This window comes from Triticum dicoccoides, chromosome 5B (assembly GCF_002162155.2).
Source record: "Triticum dicoccoides isolate Atlit2015 ecotype Zavitan chromosome 5B, WEW_v2.0, whole genome shotgun sequence".
In the NCBI taxonomy this organism is placed as follows: domain Eukaryota; kingdom Viridiplantae; phylum Streptophyta; class Magnoliopsida; order Poales; family Poaceae; genus Triticum; species Triticum dicoccoides.
The window spans coordinates 70,991,914-71,016,634 of NC_041389.1; the positions used below are offsets into that span (position 1 = coordinate 70,991,914).

At 52.5% G+C, this 24,721-nt stretch overlaps 1 pseudogene; it reads left to right on the forward strand.

Annotated features, from left to right (window-relative positions):
* Positions 1-480: 480 nt before the first annotated feature.
* Positions 481-24,721, forward strand: part of LOC119309101 — a 48,059-nt pseudogene continuing 23,818 nt past the window's right edge.

Consider the following 24,721-nt stretch of genomic DNA (forward strand, 5'->3'; position numbering starts at 1 on the left):
CTCCAAGTTCTTCAAGAAGATTTTAAACACCAAGAATAGTGTCCGGCTCTGCAAAATAAGTTTGCACATATTGCCATAGAGAGAATAATATTAACACAAATCCAATCTGCTGATGTATTCCGCAGCGTGACATCACACTACGGCCAAGTCCTTTACTCAAATTGTTTTTATTTTTCCGCCTTAGCACGTTTTGCGAGGCGGTTCCCTTGGCACGTCTTGTCAAAGCAGAGATCGTGTTCCTCCCTTTACGGGATTCTCATCAATACGGACGTGGGTAACCCAATCGCACCATTTATCATAGTGCTTGGGAGGCAAGCGAGTTTTACTAGGCTGGTGGGGATGCACAGCCGCATCCGCCCATATAAGGGGATAAGGATCCACCTTTTTACCTACGCCTTCTTCCTCCTTTGCCTTCCCATTTTCCGTGCACTCGAGCTCCAGCGCCCAAGCCCGCACTTCCCATCTCAACCTTCTCCAGCAATGTCTGGAGCGGGAGGCAAATGGATGGTTTCCTCCATTACGGAGGGCCATGTAAAAAAGCTGAGGAAGGCCGGATACTTGTCCAAGGACATCGCGCACCGGCTTCCCGAGGAGGGGCAACTTCTCCCCACCCCAAGGCCCCATGAGAGGGTAGTTTTCCTTCCCCACTTCCTCCGCGGACTGGGTTTTCCACTCCACCCCTTTGTCCGGGGGCTCATGTTCTACTACGGCCTGGATTTCCACGATCTGGCCCCGAACTTCATCCTCAACATCTCGGCGTTTATCGTCGTGTGCGAGGCTTTCCTCCGCACCTGCCCCCATTTCGGCCTTTGGCTCAAGACCTTTAACGTCAAGCCCAAGGTGGTGCGCGGCAACCAGGCGGAGTGCGGAGGTGCCATGGCGGGCAAGATGCCCAACGTCCTATGGCTCGAGGGCTCCTTCGTGGAGACCCTAAAGGGGTGGCAATCCGGGTGGTTTTACATCACCGAGCCACGCGATCCAGAATGGACCGCGGCCCCCGAGTTCCGATCTGGACCCCCCACGAGGCTTATGTCCTGGAAAGAGACGGGCCTGTCGTGGGTCGACGAGGAAGAAGTGACCGGATTGCAAACATGCATCCAGTCCCTGGTGAACAAGCCGATCAAGCTTGTCAACGTAATCCAGGTTATGCTCGTCCGCCGGATCCTCCCGTGTCAACAACGGGACTTCAATCCGTGGGAGTTCGACCCGGCGCAACACCAAACCCTCAGCAGGCTCTTCGACACGACGTATGAAGATGTCTGGAAGGTGCTAACCAAAGGCGCCGAGTCACCCACATCCGCTTTCGAGGACCGCGGATACAGCTTGCAGCGTCACGCTAGCGAGGTAAGCTATTTGCACCTTTTACAAGATGTTAATTTTTTCATAGTTTGACTCTATGCGGGATCTAAACTCCCTTACCTTTGACAGGCTTGTAAGGCGAAGTCCGGACCGATAAACTATCCGGCTCCCGCCCGAAGACCCAGCCCCTGCTCTCCTAGCAAAGCTGCTGGTTCCAGCGCCTTATGTGGTGCCGGAGAAGAAGGCCACGGGGACTCGAAAGAGTTCCCGTAATATGGTGGTGTCGGACTCGTCCTCCGACGAGTCCGAGACGCTCTCCTCCTGTGGAAACGAGGAGGAGGAAGGAGAAACCTCTCCCCCTCCAGCAGGGGGAGGATAGAAAAGGAAGGCCGCCCCAACGGGGGAGGCCGAAGGGTCCAGGAAGAGGAAGACCCCTCCGCCGGACTACTCCCTCGATGCCGAAGAGGACGAGGAGGAGTGGCCAAACAGGGCCAAGCATCCGGCAAAATCGTAAGTTCGGACATCAGAATAACTCATGACGTTCTCTTGTTTGCACAGCTCTCCCTAATGCCGATTGTAATTATGCAGACCGCCCCGGGCCGAACTCGACGAGTCGTCGAGTGGCTCCCTGGATTCATCGGATGTGAACTCAGTTCCGCCCGCTGTCTCCCCCCACACTGTGGGTGACGCCGAAGTGGCGTCGCAACAAGCTCTGGGGCAGGAGGAGGTGGTCCTGGAGAAGCCGCAAGGCGATCTCCCGGACCCCAGGAATAAAGGGGACAAAACCCCCCAGGGCTCCAAGTCCGGCTTTGAGCCGGACACAGCGCCGGAACCTTCAACAGTTCCAGACTACGGTAGGCGAACTCCTTCCAAGAGGAGCAAGCCTTCTGAACCGGCGGCCTCCGTCCAACCGGAGGTGCCGGACAATCTCCTAGAGGTGCTTGATAGCGCCTCCATCGACGAGGAGCACCGTACCATTATGAGTGCGGTGATCCAGAAGGTTCAGTCCACCAAGAGCGGACCGACTGAAGCTTGTGCTAGCCTTCTAATAGGCTTCAAGGTGAGTAGAAAATATGTAAAAATATAACCTCATAGACAGTAGCCCCTGATGCTCTGTTTGGCGTTCGGAAAGAAAAGCCGAATAGAGGATCTAATAAATTTGCAGGAGTCTAATAACAAAGAGTCAATATGCGTATGCAGGCTTCGCTGTTAGCCACCGCCGCACTGACTGCGGAGGTGGATGCCCTGAAACAGGGCCTCGAGCGGACCGAGCAAGAGCTCGGCCTTGCCAAGCAGCGGCTCGAGGAGAGAGAAGGTTAGAAATACCTTATAGAAAAACTGCCTATAGAAAGACGCGATTGCAAAAAATAACAGGATTGTACTGCTTATTGTAGGGGCCACGACTGAGGTGGCAACCCTCAAGCAGGCGCTGTCCGGGGCCGAAGAGAAAGCGGCCGCGGAGTGCATCGAGCGAGAGAAACTTGAGGCCCAGGTCGGCGAGGTGCAGCAAGAGCTGTAGGCTCTCATGAAAAAACATGAGAGTTTGGAGCTTGAGTCAAGGACGCAAGCATCCGAGCTCGCGGCGGCCCTTGAGACTGCCAAGTCCGCTAAGGTTGAAGCCCAAAAGGCCCTCCAAGAGTTGGAGGAGGTGAAAAATATAGCGGCGGATAAGGCATTCTTTATGCAAAGCAGAAGTATAAAAGTAAATTACTTGTTACTTACCCAAATCGGGAGCTCTCTAGGGGCATTTGCAGATCTTCCCCGCAGCGTATCCGATGCCGCCGCATTCTACCGCGCCGAAGAGGGCAGCTCGACGGAGAAGGTGTTCTGGTCTTAGTATGCTGAGGCCGGACACCCTGTGCCCTTGAGCGACCAGCTGAAACAGCTGGTCGAGCTCCACAAGGCGGCCGAACGGGCCATGAAGGGCTTCTTAGTTTGGCTGTGGCCCGGAGAGGCCCTGCCTGGGAGCTACTTCGGGCTGGTGCGGCGGCTGGTGGAGGCCTGTCTAAGGCTCGAGGTCATCAAGCGCTCCGTCTGCATCGAATGTGCCCGTAGGGCCCTTGCCCGTGTAAGGGTGCACTGGGGTAAGCTGGACGGTGAGAAGCTTGTGAAGGACGGGCCGCCGCCGGGGAAAGCGCATCGCAAGCCCGAGAACTACTATAAGGATGTTCTTGTGGGTGCCCTCCTTGTGGCAGACGAATGTACAAAGGATGTAATTTTTGAATGAACTCGCTCGTGTTTATCCTGTGCGCTGAAAACTTGTTCATATGCGCTAAGCAATGCTTATTGAATTTAAAATATTACTTTATGTGCGTCCATTTATCGAAAAATTGAGAGATGGCCAGTCGTCGGCTTCTGCCCCCATGCCACTAGTGCTGGGGTGTTCGGGATAAACCTGAGTGCTCTTTTTCCCATAGTTGGGTCCTTCGAGGGAGGCGCTCAGCACAACGAACCAGGCAATCGGACTATAATGCTTGAACACTCTCACTTAGCCATAGAACTCTATAATTTTAAATTTCGGCGAAGCCCCTTGTTCGGAAGACCGAGTTCGGGGCGCTATCCACGCCTTGGCCGGACAAAGTCGGCTCCTCGCTCGAAGCGGCATAAGCCTTTAGGGACTTGTAAAACATCTCGAACAGCGACTGGTCTCTCGCCTCATCATGACAGTCAGTTTTAGCTTTCTCCACTGAGGTGCTTAACCCAGCTCAACCAGGGCACAATCACAGTGGTTCTCCTAGTGCTATCTTAGCCGATATAGCGGAACGTAAGGCACCAAAACATAGGAGCCGGGCAAACCCAACTATTGACCCAAATCATGATTCGGAGCCGATGCATATAGTGCTATAAGTTTGGGGTGCCGCACTTGTGAAAGTGTACGGACTTCTCACGCCGTATTTATGGGTGCTACAGCCCCTGGCGTATTTTGCCGTACCATAGTGTACGGGTGCAACATGTCATAAACATATGAAAAGAGGATAATGCAAAAAATAGATAGAAAGCTATGCATTGTTTATATAAGGGCTGCTATAAGAGCAGAACCATACAAGTAGTGCGATAACCGAAAGATGTTGGACTATTTAACATGTCCTGGCCAGGGGCAGGCCGCGGAATTATATTCAAAACAGGTATATTGCTTGAACAGAGTCCACCTGGGGGTTCCATAATGCGGCATGGCTTGTCTGCCTCCCTGGAGCTTGCACCGTTTGTGCGGCAGCTGAATTGCCGAACAGGTCGTCCGAAGTATGGAGTCCTGAAAGTAAGAAAAAATAAAAAAAGGAATTCGGCAGCCCCTAGTACGTTTTAAGCCGTATTGTGGGCTGGCCGTTTATTGTGCCCCTTCCCCTACGTCCACGGTATTTCGAGAGCGTAGTTATGTACGCGAGGCACTGGTTTCGCTATGTTGCGAGGGCTGGGGTTGGGGCCGCATTGCTACGCATGCTCTGAACGTGCCAGGCGGTCTTCTTGTAGGTTACTCCGGGCGCGCTTGGCAGTGTCTGGCTTTTTAACGACCGGACTAGAGAATTGCCTAAGAAGGCTGCTTTGTACTTCTGCTGCGAGAGCCGCCGTGTGCTCCTCCGTGCGGAGGGAGCGTTCGGTGTTTCCATTGACCGTGATTACTCCTCGAGGGCTTGGCATCTTGAGCTTGAGATATGCGTAGTGCGGCACCGCATTAAACTTTGCAAATGCGGTTCGCCCGAGCAGGGCGTGATAGCCACTACGAAACGGGACTATATCGAAGACTAATTCTTCGCTTGGGAAATTATCCGGGGATCCGAAGACCACTTCAAGTGTCACTGAGCCTGTACAGTTGGCCTCTACACCTGGTATAACGCCTTTAAAGGTCGTTTTTGTGGGCTTAACCCTCGAGGGATCTATGCCCATTTTCCGCACTGTATCTTGGTAAAGCGGGTTCAGGCTACTTCTGCCGTCCATGAGGACTCTTGTGAGGTGAAATCCGTCGATGATTGGGTCAAGAACCAATGCGGCAAAGCCGCCGTGACGGATGCTAGTGGGATGGTCCCTTCGATCAAAAGTGATCGGGCAAGAGGACCATGGGTTGAACTTTGGGGCGACTGGCTCCATCGCGTATATGTCCCGTAGCGCATGCTTCCGCTCCCTCTTGGGAATGTGGGTTGCGTATATCATGTTCACTGTCCACACTTGTGGGGGAAAACCCTTCTGTCCATTATTGTTCGGCGTCCTGGACTCCTCCTCGTCATCGCTACGCAGCCCCTTGTCTTTATATTCGGCTCTTAACTTGCCTGCCTGCTTGAACACCTAACAATCCCTGTTGGTGTGATTGGCCGGCCTTTCGGGGGTGCCATGTATCTGGCACAAGCTGTCGAGTATTCGGTCCAAACTGGACGGGCACTGGGTATTCTTTTTGAATGGATTTTTCCGTTGACCGGATTTATAGCCTCTGAATCCTGCATTAACTGCCGTATCTTCGTTGCTGTCGCTGCTAACGCGGCGCTTTTGCTTATTCCGACGTGTCCTACCACTTTTGTCCTTGGTATCCGAATTACCAGGGTTCTTTGTTAAGTTGTTACTGAGAGCAAGCCAGCTGTCTTCTCCCGCGCAAAAGCGGGTCATGAGTGTCGTGAGGGCTGCCATGGACTTCGTCTTTTCCTATCCCAGGTGCCGGGCGAGCCACTCGTCGCGGATGTTATGCTTGAAGGCCGCTAGGGCCTCTGCGTCTGGACAGTCGACTATCTGGTTTTTCTTTGTTAGGAACCGTGTCCAGAATTGCCTGGCCAATTCCTCTGGCTGCTGAATTATGTGGCTTAAGTCATCGGCATCCGGTGGTCACACATAAGTGCCCTGGAAGTTGTCGAGGAATGCGGCTTCTAGGTCCTCCCAAGAATCGATTGAGTCTGCTGCCAGGCTGTTAAGCCAATGCCGGGCCGGTCCTTTAAGTTTGAGCGGGAGGTATTTGATGGCGTGTAGATCATCGCCGCGGGCCATGTGGATATGAAGGAGATAATCCTCGATCCATACCGCAGGATCTGTTGTGCCATCATATGATTCGATGTTTACGGGTTTGAAACCCTCTGGGATTTTATGATCCATTACTTCATCTGTGAAGCATAGTGGGTGTGCGGCGCCTCTGTACTGGGCTATATCGCGACGCAGCTCGAAGGAGCTATGTCTGTTGTGTTCGGCCCAGACGGATTTGTTGTATCCGGAATGACGATCACCGTCACATTCCGTGGGGCGCCTGCGCGATTCATAGATCGATCTTGTCTGCCTTGCCTTGTCCTCCAGCACGTCTTGGAGGTCTGGCGCATTCTCCCGTGCCTTAGTTGAACGGCGCCGGGGCATGGCTTGGGTGGAGGGCCGCGAGGCCTCTCTAACGCGGCCGCGAGGTGGCCGGTCCGCCATGTCGTGCGCTGGTGATATAGGTGCTTCCTCCTCTGATCGGGGTAGCTGCCTGCGCTTTGGGTAGTTCTTGGAGGGGCGTTCGAGTTTATACTCTTCGGCCGCAAGGACTTCAGTCCATCTGTCAGCTAGCAAGTCTTGATCAGCTCTAAGCTGTTGCTGCTTTTTCTTGAGGCTGCTTGCCGTGGCTAGAAGCCTGCGTTTGAAACACTCTTGTTCGGCGGGGTCTGATGGTACGACGAATTTGTCGTCGTCGAGGCTTGCCTCGTCTTCCGAGGGAGGCATATAGTTATCGTCCTCAGCTTCTCGATCCGCCGCTCTCTCATGAGGGCTAGCTTCTCCATCTTCCTGTGCCGAATCTTGCTGGAGGGGGTGTTCTTCGGCGCTGTCCGGAGTGTTATTATCTCCGGTGCCGGAATCACCGTTTTTGCTTTGGCTGTTTCTTGGAGGTGTCATCCCCCGCTGTTCCATCGCCATCTCCATCTTTTTGAGTATCCACCATGTATATGTCATATGACGAGGTGGCCTTCCAGTGCCCTACAAGTGCTGGTTCCTATTCATCTCCTGCATCGTCGTCCATACCGTCAATGTCTTCGGAGTCGAAGTCAAGCATGTTGGTTAAGTCATCGACAGCGGCTACAAAGTGGGTGGTGGGTGGGTTTTGAATTTCTTCATCGTCCGCATCCCATCCTTGCTGACCGTAGTCCGGCCAGGGCTCTCCTGACAAAGACAGAGACTTTAAAGAGTTCAGGATATCGCCGAAAGGCGAGTGCTGAAAGATGTCCGCGGAGGTGAACTCCATTATAGGCGCCCAATCGGATTCGATCGGCAGGGGCGCGGGAGGCTCGAAGTTCGAAGAAGAATCTGGCTCCTCGGGGTCACGAGCCTTGCGGAGCGCGGGGCTAATGTTTGGCTCGATCGCCTTTAACATCGTAGCCCCCGAGGTGACGTCCAACCGCTCATCCTCGATTGGCGCAACAGACTCAGAATTAAGGGTCGGAACCGGCGCTTGTGCGGCCTCCAGGGTACTGCTCGGCGGCAGAGCTAGATCATGCCTCTCGAAACAGCGCGGCGCGCTTGGCTGTGGCTCGAATCCGTCGAAGATCAAATCTCCGCGGATGTCCGCCGTGTAGTTTAGGCTTCCAAACCTGACCTGATGGCCAGGGGCGTAGCTCTCGATCTGCTCTAGGTGGCCAAGCGAATTGGCCCGCAGTGCGACGCCGCCGAAGACGAAGATCTGTCCGGGGAGAAAAGTATCACCCTGGACCGCATCGCCGTTAATGATCGAAGGAGCCATCGAGCCCGAAAGCGACGACACAAAGGAACTCTCAATGAAAGCACCAATGTCGGTGTCAAAACCGGCGGATCTCGGGTAGGGGGTCCCGAACTGTGCGTCAAGGCTGGATGGTAACAGGAGACAAGGGACACGATGTTTTACCCAGGTTCGGGCCCTCTCGATGGAGGTAAAACCCTACTCCTGCTTGGTTAATATTGATGATATGGGTAGTACAAGAGTAGATCTACCACGAGATCAAGGGGGCTAAACCCTAGAAGCTAGCCTATGGTATGATTGTTGTATGATGAAGTTGTCCTACGGACTAGAACCCTCTGGTTTATATAGACACCGGATAGGGTTAGGGTTACACAGAGTCGGTTACAATGGTAGGAGATCTTGAATATCCGCATCACCAAGCTTGCCTTCCACGCCAAGGAAAGTCCCATCCGGACACGGGACGAAGTCTTCAATCTTGTATCTTCATAGTCCTCGAGTCCGGCTGAAGGTATAATCCGGCTATCCGAACACCCCCTAATCCAGGACTCCCTCAGTGACCTTGTGCTCCGACTGATCCAGCGGACAGCCGGCCAGCACAAGTTGTCGGCGCCTTGGGAAGGCCCCTTCATCATCAGCAAAGTGATGGGCAACAACTCCTACTATCTGATCGATGCTCAGAAGCCCCGAGCACGCAAGAGGGACGACTCCGGCAAAGAGACGGAACGGCCATGGAATGCAAATCTTCTCCGAAGATTTTACAGTTGATGCAGTATGTACCATGCTACCCTTTGTATTAAAGCACCAAGAATTCGGGCCCCCGAGACGAGCTCGGGGACTGCCCTTTTTTGTTATCTGTATGATAAGAATTATGCCTTCGAGTATACCACTTTTTGTTACGCCGCTTGGCACCGGGCTCGACCAGTCGGCCCGGGGACTTGCCGCCTTGCGCTATGAAATGCTTCCTGCAGTCGGACAAGTAGTGTGTGGTGCCTAAGCCGTCTCCTGTCAGAAGCCACAGCTCGCAGAGCGACCGTTTGGGGGGCAGGAGTAAGGAAGAATAGGCGCCCACATGAAAAATGGCTAAGGACTCAAAGCATAAGCATAGCTTAAGCCGGCTTTCCAGCCGCTCTTCGCGAAGCCGACTCCTGAGCAGTCGGCTTGCCGCTTTCTATCCAACCTGTTAAAAAGACTCTAGAACGGCCAAATACTTGCCTCCCCAAAGTAGCCAAGCACTTGACCTAGCGGCAGTCCGCAGAGCGGCTGTCCAACTGGCAAAGACGGCAACAAGGGGAAGGCGGCAAAGGAAAAAGCCAATAGAGCAATGAGCAAGCAATGATAAAACTCGGATAAATATTTACATAACATAGGCCGATTGGCCGAATCTTCGAACTGAAGTTCAAAATACACCCCGCGGGTGGAATTGTGCAAATTAACAAAGTTCTTCAAAGACTATTAAAGCAGATAAATAAGGACAAGGCAGCAGCAGCCTAGGAGGCAGCAGACGGGTTTGGAGGGTCGGAGGAGACGGCGGTGTCGGACGCTGGGGCGGCCGGCTGGGCGGTCTTGGCTTGATCATCTCCAGCGGCAGCTGGCTCGGTCGGGTGCGGCTCGTTGCTGGAGGCGCGGTCGAGCTGAGGCTGATCCCCCGCTCCGTCTTCTGGCGCCTCCGTCTCGTCTCCGACCTCCGTCTCGCCTCCCTCTTCGGCACTCGAGCCGATCACCTCCGCCGAGTCCTCGTCGTAGTCCGGGTTCATCCCAAACCACTCCGGCGGCGCCTCCTCACCGTTGTTAGTCCGCTCAGGAATGAAGACGCTGGTATCGGCGTACTCGGCGATCGCCGCGGCACGCTTGACAAGGGTGTCTTCCGCGGCTGCCAGACCGGCTGGGCCTCTGCCCGGAGCGTGGCCAGCTGGTCCAGGTCCAGGTCCGTATACCACGCCTTGACGAATTCCAAGGCTTGGCGCGCTCCAGCCCGAGCCGAGGAGCCCTTTCAAGCCTCAAGACAGCCGGCTGCGACCTCCAGCCAGTCGGCGGTCCGACTGGGAGTGCGCAGAATCGGCATGTCCGGCCACAAGGCGGCAATCGCCTGGGCGCCGACATGCTGAAGCCGGCGCAGCATCCGGTGGGCCAGGCGCAGACAAGCCTCGATGCTCAGAAGCTGCTTGTCAAGAGTCCGGGGGGCGTTGGCGGCAATCTCCTCGCCAGTTGCCCTCCGCGCCTCGCGGTTGGCCTCGATGGCCTGTGTGGCAGCTTGCGTGTGACCAGGGAAGAAGTCTGACAAAGAAGAAAAAGAAGCAAGATAGAAAATCAGGAGTCGACCTGACCCGCAGTCGGCGTCTCAAAGAAGAGAGTAAAGAAAACTCACCATCAACGATATCCTCAATTCATGGAAGCCGGAGGTCAGCATCGCCTCCTTGTCGGTCCAGGAGGAGCGCTCAGTCTCGAACTCGGCCAGAAGTGCAGCCTCTTTCTTCTCTGCCTCCTCCTGCGCCTTCTTGAGCAGCCCCTTCTGCTCCGCCAGCTGCGTGGCCAGCAGGTCGCGCTCTGCGACGAGCTTGCCGCACTCCGACTCCTTGGCACACAAGGCGGTGTTGGCCTCGCCCAGCTGCTGCTGAAGAACGGCGTTGGCCTTTGAAGAAAAAAGAAGAAGGCGTTAAGTCGTCATCAAAGAAGGTCGCCGGGAAGATCAGGCATGACTGCTCAACAGTCGGCCCGAATCTCGGGGACTACAGCCCGCGGGTGCGCCAGCGCGCCCCCACGAAGAAGAAGGAGAACTCACTCCGGCTCTCCGACAAGTCAGCGGTCCGCTTGCCCAGCTCTTCAACATTGCGGTTGAAGGCGGTGACCCGGAGGTTATGATAATCCTGTGATAAATATTTCAAACAAGAGTAAAATGCTTAGAGACTCACCAATAGAGTTCCGACCCGCCTGCTCAGCAACCGGCCCGAAACTCGGGGACTACACCCAGTGGATGCACTGGCGCGCCCCCACAGAGAAGAAAAACAAAGTCAGAAGAAAACATACCCAGACGGCCGCTTGCGACGCCAGATGCGCCTTGGTGCAGTTCTGGATGGCGTCGCCCTCGGCTCGCAGCTTCGCCTGGACGTCCAGAAGCGCCTGGTTCAGCGGGCATGTGCCGCCTCCTCGCACCCACCCGACGGGCGCGGCGCTCGTTGCCTCGACGTCTGGGATGGCCGAGCCGGCGGCGCCGGTCTCCAAGGGGCGTGGCGCCGAAATCGCCTTCCCAAGACGGCGGTGCGTTGGCGAGGCGTCTTGGAGGAGCAGCTATGCCTCAGCCTCGTCCTTAGTCGGCGGCGCCGACGGGGCCGCCGGCTGTTCGCCTTGCATGCTCCCAGACGGTGGTAGAGGCGGCGGCGGCGGCGCCGCCGTATCCGACATGGAGGCCTCGCGGCCTTCTCGCTCCATGATGGGGTAGTCGCCACCGGCTTCCCCAGCCCGTTCCGTGAGATCTGGAGGCCGCGCCGAGCTCAGCGGGATGACGAACAACGCCGACTGGCGACGCGCGGTCTCTTCGGCCTGCTGTTTCGCCGCGACGGCGGCTTCGGCCTCATCCAGCTTCTTCTGGGCGGAGGCGGCCGCCTTCTCGGCCTCCGCCTTCTCTCGACGGGCGGCTTCTTCCTCGTCGTGCTTCTCCTGCGTGTTCCGCTTCGTCGCTTCCCGGAGGTCGGCGGCGGGGTCAACCCGCCGAGTGGAGGCGGACGTCTCTGCCGACCCCATGATGGAGGCGGCGGTAACCCTCCCAAGGGTGAGGGGAGCTCTAGAACAGAGATAGCATGTAAAAGATTTGGACAAAATCCACCAGAAGAAAACAAGACAAAAGATGGAAGCACTTACGCCGAGACCAGTGGCGGCTTCTTCACCTCCTTGCGGAAGCAATTGGCCTTCACGACCGCCTCTTCCCGCCTGGTCGCGGCGGCTGCCCCCTTGAACTTCTTGTCACGGCCGCCGAGAGAACCCGGCCCCACGCGGCGCTTCCTCGCGCCGCCTAGACCACCCAAGGCGGCAGATGAACTCGCGCCATGGTGGACGGCTCTTGGTTGGTGGCGCGGGGCGATTTCCCCCTCAAAGTAGTCATCAGGCCAGTCGGCAAAGGTGGCCGAGGGCCTGAGGCCGCCTCCTCCTTTGGTGTCGGCCTCCATCGCCGCCGCCCCCAAGTCGGGGTCGTCGACGTCGCTCTCCGCCCCATCGGGGACAAATTGGCGGGCCGACTGAGGGAGTCCTAGATTAGGGGGTGTTCGGATAGCCGGACTATACCTTCAGCCGGACTCCTGGACTATGACGATACAAGATTGAAGACTTCGTCCCGTGTCTGGATGGAACTTTCCTTGGCGTGGAAGGCAAGCTTGACGATGTGGATATTCAAGATCTCCTACCATTGTAACCGACTCTGTGTAACCCTAACCCTATCCGGTGTCTATATAAATCGGAGGGTTCTAGTCCGTAGGACAACTTCGTCATACACAATCATACCATAGGCTAGCTTCTAGGGTTTAGCCTCCTTGATCTCGTGGTAGATCTACTCTTGTACTACCCATATCATCAATATTAATCAAGAAGGAGTAGGGTTTTACCTCCATCGAGAGGGCCCGAACCTGGGTAAAAACATCGTGTCCCTTGTCTCCTGTTACCATCCGACCTTGACGCACAGTTCGGGACCCCCTACCCGAGATCCGCCGGTTTTGACACCGACATTGGTGCTTTCATTGAGAGTTCCACTGTGCCGTCACAATCGGGAAGGATGCCTCCTCCCGTCTTTAAAGACGGTGTCGTCGCTAAGGGAGCCTTGGCTATCGGCCAAACCCTCCGGCTAGGTGGTTTTCTCACGACCGCCTGTTCGGCCTTTCACTACTAGGAAAAGGGCTATAGATAGGATTGATTCTAATGGCGCACCGTGGACGCAGTGCGCCACTACTATATACTAATGGCGCACCCGTTTGTGATACGCCATTAGTGTGGAAGACACTAATGGCGCACCGTAAACAGGGTGCGCCACTAGTATGAATTATTTTTTTCCATCTTCCCATACATACTAATGGCGCATCTGGTCCATAATGCGCCATTACTATCTATAACTACTAATGGCGCACCTAGCAGGCAGTGCGCCATTACTGTAAATTTTGTTTTATTCTTTTTTTGCAAAACTACTAATGGCGCATCGTCTCACAGTGCGCCATTACTAGTTTAAACTAGTAATGGCGCACTCAGAGGAGATGCGCCATTAGTATATATACTTATTATTTTTACTTTTTTGCAAAACTACTAATGGCGCACCGTCTGCTGATGCGCCATTAGTAACCAGGGTTACTAATGGAGCATTTTCCTATGGTGCGCCATTAGTAACCTGGGACCAACAAGATATTTTGGACAGCCCACACCTACCCACTCACTTTTCCCACTTCATTCCATCCACCTCCTTCTCCAAGCTTTCGGCCATCTCCTCCTCCTCACCTCATTTCCACCATAGATTCAACAAAATTAAGTGGTGAAATTACCTTTTTTTGATAGGTAAGTAAGGGAAAGCTATCTTCGTGATATAGATCTACTTTTTTTTCTCCCTAGCTCGCTCCAACAACGTGCACATGCACTTTTTGTGGCCTAGCTAGATCTATGTATGTTTGTGGTGTTGCATGTGTTTGTGGTGTTGCATATATGTTTGTGTTGGAAGGTACCGGTATTTGAAATATGCGATAGTTGCCAATATTTTGCCGGAATGTTTTGATTCATTTCCGTTTCGGCGAGAATTTTGGCACTATGCATTCTTTTTGGTCCTATTTTTAGGGAAGGTCATGCCAAATTTTTTCTTGGTTCTAACATATCGTTTTGCTCTACCCCGCAGGCGACCATGGTCCGCACGATGACTGAAGGCATCGTGAATAGGTTTTTGAGCTCCGCGAAGTCCGAGATGCTTCAAAAGAACGAGAAGGAGATAAGATGTCCATGTCGAAGATGCAAGCTGAAGAGCCTTATTGCGGACCCGGATTCCGGGCAGGTGCGGGACCACCTGCTCTTGCGTGGTTTCATGGATGGCTATCGGTGGCAAGGTGATGAAGATGACTATCAAGTCGTCCATGGCCGGGGCCGGGCAAGAAATGAGGAAGGGCAACAAGACAAGTACCACCGCGGCGAGGGCGGGCGAGAAGACGAAGAATCTCCAGGACATGATCACGACGGTGATGCTGTACACAGTCATCATGTAGAAGATGTCGTACATGATGATGAGGAAGATCAAGACGAAGGGCATGATCATGAAGATGAAGATGCCGGAGCAGACGACGATGGAGGCTGGGTGCAGGACCCTCATATTCAAGAGCTGCTTCTCAAGCGGACGGATAACGCAAGAGCTGCCGCTCGAGAGAAAGCCAAGCTGGATCAACTGGAGATAGACGCGGTTACTCCATTGTATGAAGGATGCAGGCCCGAGGATACCTGCCTGAAAGTAACGCTCATGGCTCTGGAGATGAAGGTAAAACACAAAATGACCGACGCATGCTTCGACGAGAACATGTCATTCTGGCACGAACGTCTTCCCAAGGGGAACAAGTGCCCGACCAGTTTCAAGGAGGCGAAGAAAATCGTGTGTCCTCTGGATTTACCGCACGTGAAATACCATGTGTGCATGAACAATTGCATCATTTATCGGGACGAGCACGCGGAGTCTACCATATGTCCGGTGTGCAGCGTCACTCGATACAAGAAGAGGAAGAAAGCTCCTCGAAAATTGGTGTGGTACTTTCCGATCACTCCTCGTCTGCAGCGGTATTTCGCGGACCCTAAGGTAGCAAAGCTCCTGCGTTGGCACGCGGATAGGGAGGAGAAGAAGCGGGAAGATGACGGAAATGATCCGGAGATAAATAAAAAAGACAAGATGCTGAGTCACCCTAAGGATGCGAGCCAGTGGCAAGCGTTGAACTGCGAATACCCAGAATTTGGGAAGGATCCAAGGAACATCGTGCTGGGCGCGAGCACCGATGGAGTCAATCCGTTTGGCAGCCAGAGAAGCACACATAGCACCTGGCCTGTGTTTGTGTGGATGTACAACCTTCCCCCCTGGTTGTGCATGAAGAGGAAGTACATTCACATGAGTATGCTAATTGAAGGGCCGAAACAACCAGGGAACGACATCAATCTGTATCTGGGGCTGCTGAAGGAGGAGGTAGACACACTGTGGAAAACGCCAGCCAATATGTGGGACGCCGCAGAGAAAGAATATTTCCCTATGAGAGCCGCACTGCTCACAACGGTGCACGACTATCTCGGTTACGGATATCTCGCGGGGCAGGTAGTCCACGGATTTTCTGGATGCGTAAGGTGCATGGATGACACAACGTATCGCCAGCTAGATAGAGATCCCGGGTCTTCGAAAACCGTGTTCATGGGACATCGAAGGTAGCTTCGCGATGATGACCCGTGGAGGAAACGCAAGGATCTGTTCGATGGTGAAACCGAACCCCGAAAATGCCCGTGTACGAGGAGCGGCGAGGAAATAGACAAGCTGTTGAAAAATTGGAAAGACTGCCCACTGCCGGGAAAGAAGCGAAAGGCGCCAGAGTCGCTGCTGAAGGTATGGAAAACGAGGTCTGTTTTCTGGGACTTGCCGTACTGGAAGATCCACCGTGTTCCTCACAGCCTTGATGTCATGCATATCACGAAGAACGTGTGCGAGAGTCTGCTTGGTACCCTGCTCAACATGGCAGAGAGGACCAAAGATGGGCCGAAAGCAAGGGCAGACTTGAAATCAATGGGCATCAGGCAGGAGCTTCACGCTAATGATGATGATGATGATGATGATGAGGCGAAGCAGGACACGGAAAGTCGTCGCAAAGGCAAAAAGGCCAAGAAGACCGGAAATGACTACCCTCCCGCGTGCTGAGATCGAGCAGTTTTTCACCTGCCTCCTAGGAGAAAAACTTCCTTACGGTTACGCGGGGAAGATAAGCAGATACCTAGACCCAGCGAAGCAGAAGTTCAACGGGATGAAGTCTCATGACTGTCACGTGCTGATGACGCAGATACTTCCAGTTGCAATCCGTGGGATCATGGACGCGCACGTCCGTGAAACGCTATTTGGCCTATGCAACTTTTTTGACGTCATCTCTCGGAAGTCGATTGGCGTGAGGCAACTCAGAAGGCTACAGGAAGAGATCGTGGTGATACTATGCGAGCTTGAGATGTACTTCCCGCCCGCATTCTTCGATGTTATGGTGCATCTGCTGGTCCATATAGTGGAGGATATCATCCAACTCGGGCCGACGTTCCTGCACAGCATGATGCCGTTCGAAAGGATGAATGGTGTCATCAAAGGATACGTTCGCAACATGTCACGTCCAGAGGGAAGCATAGCCAGCGGCTTTCTGACCGAAGAGTGCATCTCGTACTGCACGAATTATCTAGGCATCGAGAACCCCGTTGGTCGGCCCATCAACAGGAACCTCGGCAGGCTCGCTGGATGGGGTCACCGTGAGGGTCGCCGCGAAATGCATGTCGACTTCGAGGGTCAACTTGCCGACTTTGAAAGAGCAAACCTAGTCGCGCTACAACACATAGACGTGGTCGATCCTTGGGTGGTAGAGCACAAAACCTTTATTAAGAAGACGTACAATGACCGAGGCCAACAGAGGACGGACGGAGATATACTCAAAGAGCACAACTCATGTTTCACGCATTGGTTCAAGCAGAAGCTTCTGTCGTACCCTTTACATGAGGATTCTTCCGCGGAAGAACAACTCATATTCGCCTTGTCACAGGGCGCCGAGCACAACCTGATGACCTATGAGGCGTACGATATCAACGGCTACACATTCTACACCGAGGACAAGCACATGAAGAGCGATGGTTATCAGAACTCCGGGGTAACGATGGAATCCTACACCGGTAACGACAAGGACGGATACTACGGAAGGATCGAGGAGATCTGGGAGCTGAGCTACGCTGGAGAGAAGGTCCCGATGTTCCGTGTCAGATGGGCCAAAAACGTCATAAAAGAAGACCGGTATTTCACCACCATGGTTATACCCGAAGCCAAATCCAAGACCGCGGGCGCAAACATCACCGCAAAGAATGAGCCATGGGTACTGGCTTCCCAAGTAGACCAATGCTTCTTCATTACCGACCCGCCAAAGCCCAGTCGTGTTGTCGTGAGGAGAGGCAAAAGGAAGATCATCGGAATGGATGGAGTAGCCAATGAGCAAGACTTCGACAAGTACGGCGACCCGAAGATCGAACATGACGACGACGATGAAGTAGCAGCACACACCACAAGTAGAAGCAGGACCACCCTACCTAAAGGACGTCCGTTCCACAGAAGAACTCCGTTTGCGAAAAAGAAGGGCAAGAAGATTGTGAACAGATAGCTAGCTAAGACCGATTGTATTTAAATCGTAGTCTTCATTTCTCGATTGTATTTCATGGGCACTTTTTGATATCATGAATATTTTTAAATTTCATGGGCACTTTTTGAATTCATGAGGACACTTGATCTCGATTCCCCCTCCATCTCGATCTCGATCCCCCTCCATCTCGATCGCACCCGCACCCTCCCCCGCTAGCTCCACCCATCGCAACCCTCCCCCGCTCCACCGCCGGAGCACCCGGCCCCCCGCACCCGCACTTTTTGAACATATTTTTTAATTTTTTTTACTATTTTTATAAAAAATATTAATGTTATAATTTAAACAAGTTTGAACATATTTAAACACAAATAAATATAAAAAACGGCATTTAAAATGCATAAAAAATATTACTGTTATGATTTAAACAAGTTTGAACATATTTAAACACAAATAAATATAAAAACACCATTTAAAATGCATAAAAAAATATTGGGGATCCTGGGAATCGAACCCAGGACCTCCTGGTGTGTGTGCTGCGTGCTGAACAGTCGGGCTAGTGGGTGGGTTCTGTTGTAGATAGGGTTGGGCTGTAGATATGGCTACTGGGCTAGATTAAAACAAAATTCTAATGGCGCACCGAGGGGTGGTGCGCCATTAGAACAGTCCTACTTATGGCGCACCGGCGTGTGGTGCGCCATTAGAAAGCTTCCATCCACCTATTCCCCTCTGGCCTCTCTCCCTCCCTCGCCAGATCCCCCCCACTCGACCTAACTTTGCCCCCGCGCCGTCGCCCCCGCGCCCCCGCACCCCGAGCCAGAGGAGACGACGACCGCCGAGCCGAGCGCCGCCTACCTCGCCGTCCCCCCTCCGCCCGCGCCCCCGCACCCCGAGCCAGAAGAGACGACGACCGCCGAGCCGAGCGCCGCCTACCTCGCCGTCCCCCCTCCGCCCGCACCCGCGCCCTCGACGTACTCCGCCCAAGCTGAGACGCAGAGACAGGCGAGTGGAGGAGCCCACCGCGTGTCACCGGAGCTTCAACGCCCAGCCGCTGCCGGAGCTTCAACGCCGGCGTCTTCCTCCATTCCTCCATCCCCTCCCCCAGGTGATTCCTCCCTTCTCCTCCATTCCGGCAATTTTCCCATCATTCATCACATATGTTGCTACCAAGAACACTGGTATTGCAGAGAGCAAGTTTTTAAGGTTATAATTTTTGTGCTCAGTGATCTAGAAATTACTGCTCAACTTTTCTTATTGCTGAAGTTGAGTTCACTGAAATTTCCGTCCATCTTTATTATGAGTAACAAAAAACAATGTAATTTCTGAATCATAATTACAGTATATTGTCTGCATTTTTGAAGTGTAAACAAGAAAGCAATGTTAGTGTAATTTTCAAGTTTCCTTTTTGACGGTTACTGTAATAATTTGAACTACAAGTCAAAATAATTTGACCATTTTACAGTGCCAAAGTTTATGAATTATAGTATTGTTCCTAGCCTTTTTGTTTGAGCAGTTCAGTGCTTTTTCAGTCTAACTATATGGAAGATACACTGATGAATCATAGCAATCAGTTCACTGCTTTTAGTTTTCTAGATCGTCAACTCTAACCAACCCTAAGATGATACCCAAACTTTCTGAATGTTCTAAACCCTAAGGTTTCTGTGAAGGTTTTGTGAGTAATATTTTGTGTGAATTATTTTGTCATTGTCGAGTTAGTTCACAAGCATCGTAAAGGGTGTCTGTTGTAAATCCTGTTCTTCTTTTTGAATTTTTTTTGTTTGAAGTTTCTGAATTTTCTGCATGTACATTTTGTACTACTAGCTTCATTGTAACATCTAAGCAGATTTTCAGAGTTCCCCTTTATGTTTCCTCTAGTATGTAAGGGGGGACTGAAATTTCCGTCCAAACACCAGCTACCTTGACATCATTATTTTTGCATGTTCAATATCTCGGTGAACCAAATAAACCTTCTATGAACAAAAGTGAGCTCCTTCTTGTTTGATCGTCAATTTAGCTTTCGGGTATGATCATTCATTAACTTGCATTCATGATTTGTTTTTAGTAAATCTTGCAAAGTCCCTCCCACGAGAATGTAGTTATCTGCCAAAAGAAGCACTAGTAAAGGTGCTTATACCTCGTTTTACATTTTAGGATTTGGCGTGTTTGGTTTCGGCCTAGAAAAGAAAAAATTATGCCTATCCAAGGTGCTGCAAATAGTGGGCATGAAACTATTGGTGATGGTAATGATGGTGAGCAGGTGGGGGGGCAAGCATCTTTTGTTACTCATAATAATGATGGATTGTTTGTCATCAAGTTAAATTGTAGAAAAGGAACTCTGAACCTATCCTGGAAAACTTGTGGAAGCTACAAAACAGGCTTCTTAGTTTATAACAAAGTTGTTGATCAGAACTCAGCTAGTCTGAGTATTGATGTACCATGACTATAGTTGCATATATAAGATATAACTTAGAACTTGGTGTTTTCATCTAAAATTATTGAAACTATCGGGAAAAATGCAGATAGGTAGCAATAAAGTGATATATCCAAAAGCTCAATTTGTAATATTAGGTATGAAGACCACTATGTGGATGCTAACAAACAACGACTGAAATAGCAAAACTGTAATGCCATGCAAGTTCTGGGCAGGACAGTATACAGATTTGTAAAATGCATGTGACTGCAATTTCATTTATGTTGTTATAAGTTTGTTGCTGTCAGCATGAGTTAACTTGTTGTCATTTATCGAAATTCAGAATGCGCTGGACTATATGTTCATTGGTACTACTTGTGATGCTGCTGCTGTACTACATGGAAATTTTGTCAACTTGTGATGCTGCTGCTGTACCCCGAGAGGCCCTTGAGTTTGCCGGAATGTCGATTAACTTCCGTTCCGGCAAATTCGGGTACTCCATATGTCCTATTTTCAGCAAAGGTCATGCTGAAATTTTCCGTGAATTTTAGCATGACTTTGCTAAAAATAGGACATATGGGGTACTTGCGACTAATGCATGGGCCGGGCTATCTTAGTACTTAGTTAAGTAGGATCAACTGCCCTGCCATTCTTGCTGCATTAAATCATAGGTGGCAATAGAGCCAAGTGATTAGGCCCAACTTAGAATTATCCTTAGCATCGATAAACCCTAGATGATAAACCCAACATAGGTGGCAATAGAGCCAAGATTAGGCCCAACCTAGGGTGCCTCGGCATCGATAAACCCTAAATGATGAAAACTTAACTTGGCTGCCCCGGATGCCTCAGTGTCGATGAGAACCTAAATGATGAAAGCTTAGGCTTTTAGGGTGCCTCGGTGTCGACAAACCCTAAATCATGAGACCATGATCTTGTTCCTTGACAATAACCATCTTTTTGACCAAACTTTTTTCCTATTTAGAGAGAAACATGGCCCACAACGATGAGGCCGGTGGTTCGGGCGGCAAGCAATTCTAGGAGCTGTCCCAAGAGATGGAGGAACAACCTCACCGCTATGATGACGCCGCGGAAGACACCGATCCTGATTACACAACCCCTAGTGGCGTCGGGGATGACACCACTGATGGTGCCGCCGAGGATGCCACCACTGATGATGGCGGCGCACACACAGATGGTGGCGGCGCACACACAGATGGCAGCCAACCGAAGAAGCAAAGGAAGGACCGGCACCCGAATGCGGTCCGCACCGTCAAGGAGGAATTCACTCAAGTGGACTCCGACGGGAATCCAACGGAGCCCAAACATATAGTCAAGGGGTACTCGGTTCAGCTCGGGTGCATTCTCCGGAGCACCGTCTCGATCAACACCGAGAACCTTAGGCATAAGGACCGAGGGAATTTGCGCAACCTCCTCTTCATGAAGCTGCACGAACGATACAAGTTCCCCGCCGAATTTGAAAACACACGCCTCTCAGGGAATAAAGTGAACAGTGCCGCCCTCACAAAGATGAGCACGGCCCTGTCTACTTGGAGAAGCGCGGTGAAGAGAATGATTGATAAAGGTGATAGTTATGACAAGATCAAGGCGAAATATCCTTTGATGAGGGAAGATGAGTACAAGGAGTTCAAGATCAAGTGCCAGAGCCCCGCAACCTCCGAATCAAGTCAGTGGGGGAAAGAAATGCGAGAGTTGAACTTAGGGGAACACAAACTCGGTCCTGGCGGTTATAGAGTGGCGGAGCCTATATGGGACAAGGAGGACGTGGAGCGTGCCGAGCAAGGCCTACTGCCCCGCTTCGAGAAATACAGCGGTGACAAGCAGACCAGGAACTATGTCAGGGCCCGGTACAAGGAGGACCCGATAACAAAGGAGCTTACCATGGATCCGAAAACCAGGGCGCTAGAGCTTGTTCTGGTAAGGAATACACCCCCGCGTAATTAGCTCCATATGGTTGCACTCTAATTAATCCCCAATATTTCTAAATGGTTCATGTTCCTTTCGCAGGACAATGAAAGCAGTAGCACGGGGTCGTCTAAGAGCTCCCCTTTCGACACCCCTTTAAATAGGGCGTTGAACGTAATGAAAAACAAGGATAAGCTCAATAAGCCGACGTCAGCTGGTCGTGTGGCCGACAAAGGCTTGTCCACAAAATGGGGGTCATACTATACCGCTGGTGTGCGGAAGGAGAAAAAGACCAGCTCGGAAAGCCAGACGCGCGAGGTTGAAGAACTCAAGGCACAAGTGGCACGGATTCCGGAGCTTGTCCATGAGCAAGTGCAACAACAACTTGGAATGACGCTCAACGCCATGGTGCCTACGTTGATTCATGGGCTGACGACGTGGATTGCGGGCGGCCAAAAGGGGCCTCCCCCGGTTCCCAGCTTCACGGCCAGCAACTCGCACAGCGCGGCGGCGGCACCATTGGTGTCTCCGGCGGCGGCGCCATTGGTGTCTCCGGCGGCGGCGCCATTGGTGTCTCCGGCGGCGCGCCATTGGTGTCTCCGGCGGCGGCGCCATTGGTGTCTCCGGCGGAGGCGGTATTCGTGTCTCCGGCACCGGCACGGGCATTGGAGCTTAATGCACCCGGGTGTACGCCGACCGGCACCTCGCCAGCAAGCGCCCCCTCCATCACTTGCACGCCCGCCGTTGGCGGTGCCTCCACATTAGCCGAGCTCGACGGCATCACGGTAACTAAGCCTCTCGGCCGATGACTTCATCTCCTTGCCTTTGACTGGGCATCCCTGACGCCCTATACATGTTTTCGCAGGGCACCGCGGACGTTCCTTGCACTCTTCTGCACTTCGTGGGCGCCGAGTTGGTCGATGTCGCCAAGGGCAGAATCGTTCAACCGGGCAACCCCATGTTCCACGGTAATCCGATGCCAACCACAATGTATAGGGTTGAAGTGGTCCGGGTGCTGCCAGGCTGCGACGAGCTGTTACCTCCGATTCGACCCGCTGGGGCCGACGAAGAAGATGAGATGACCCTCGGCACCTGCGTAAACTGGCCCCTGCTATGGCTGAAGAGCCAGATTCGTTTGGGGGCGGGGGACACCACCCCACAGACAAGACCGCCAGTCGTGCCGGCGCCAAGCCATGGCAAGAACGCCGCAATGCTACCGGACCTGCCGGACATCCCTATGGCACAGGATCCGGACGGCGACGACAACGACGACGGTACATTTACCAAAGTTGATAAGTACTTTGCCGAACATGGGTACGCTGACGAGTTCTGCGGGCCTCTTTCTCAAGAACCCAACCAAGACCACCGCAATCTAGCTGGTACGGCGGAGAAATCCAATTGCAACAAGCGTCGTCTGGCGTTCAGTTCTCAGGACACGCCTCCAGCTCCCGCCTTCACCGAGCCTCAGATAGCTGAGGCGCGAAATATTATCAGCCCCAACACTCTGAAGAAGGCGGTCTGTGAGCAGAACTCGGTCCCATTACAGGAGATCAAGAAGAAGGGCCGGAAACGAAAGACTAACAAGGGCGCCGGTGCGAGCCAGCCGGCACCGAGTTCGATCCGTGCTCAGGACGGGCCACCTTCACCTAAGGATATCTCGAGGAGGGTGCATGTGGCGGGTAGGGCGATGCTACCGCCAAATATGCTGAATGCTGCAACCGATGCTATGCGGAGTCTGCACGACAGTGTTCTGATTTTGGAGAAGCGGCGTCTCAGAGAGAAGGATGTGGCATACCCGGTTTTCGTGGCCAAGGTGCCAGAGAGCATGGGCTTTGTGGATGGCGACATCGGGGGTATGATCGTCCTGCGGTTTGATGACATCTTTGCTATGTTTAACCTTCATCCGTTGCACTACACCTTCGTTCGGCTGTTTTCGCTGAGCATGCAGATGTGGATCATTAGAGACAATACCCTGGACATCGTGATAGTCGACCCCTTCTACATGCGTGCCAAGCACTTGAGCAGCGCTGGGGACCGCCAAGTTGCGAGTTCACACCTCGAAGGCGTCATTCTGGCAAACGCAGATAAGGATAACTTCCTTGTGCCTTACTTTCCCGAGTAAGTCATCCCTTAACCGCCCCGTAACATATGATTTCTTAGATTTTGATCGTTCTTTTTTTTCTAACATTCCGTGTTCTGTGCAGTGACACACATTGCACACTCATCCTCTTAAGCCCGAAATATTCCATGACCACGTATTTCGACCCGAATCGTAACTCCAAGATAGACTACAAAATGTCAAGAAAGTTCTTGATGATGTTCTCCCCGGCTACGCCAAATCTGGAGGCACCTTCACCAGGCCAGTTCGTAAGTACGGCAAGCACATCTTCTCACACAATACGAAGTTCTGCTGCGTCAAGCAGCCGCCTGGCGGTCAGAAGGATGCCTACTACGCGCTCCATCACATGCGGGCGATCGTAAGGGACCATCATCACCTTCTGCTACCAGATAATCTCAAAGATTGGGCCGCGAGCTTGTCGGCAGTGCAGGACGCGGACCTCAGACAAGAATTCTTTCGCATCCAGTCGGAGTTTGCGGACATCATCCATCAAGATGTCCTTCATACCGCGGGGCAGTTCTTCCTCAGATATCAACCGTCCAATAGTGAGATAGATGAAACGCTACAAATGCAGGGTGACAACGACCGTGATTTCATGACCATCACGACAGACGGCGGCTTCACCCACGCTCCTGTCCGATGAGTCGAGTCGAAAGTAGTGATGTGTAGTTCTGAAACATTGATTGGCTCATGTTGTAATTAAACTTTAATGAATTCGTATGTCTTTTTGGTTTGGACGGTTGTTCAACTTAGATGTAATCGATGCTATTTATTAGTAGGACCATGAATCATGCTATTAATGTCTTGCTTTTCTCTTCCGATCCTTTTGTTGCATACTTACACATTGCTTATGTATTGTCTGTTGTTTGGCTTGTGCATAGAGATGCCGTCGTATGTCGTGTACAAGGGTAAGGTTCCCGGAGTCTACGATCACTGGGAGGAGTGTCGGAGACAGGTTCACCGTTTCAGCG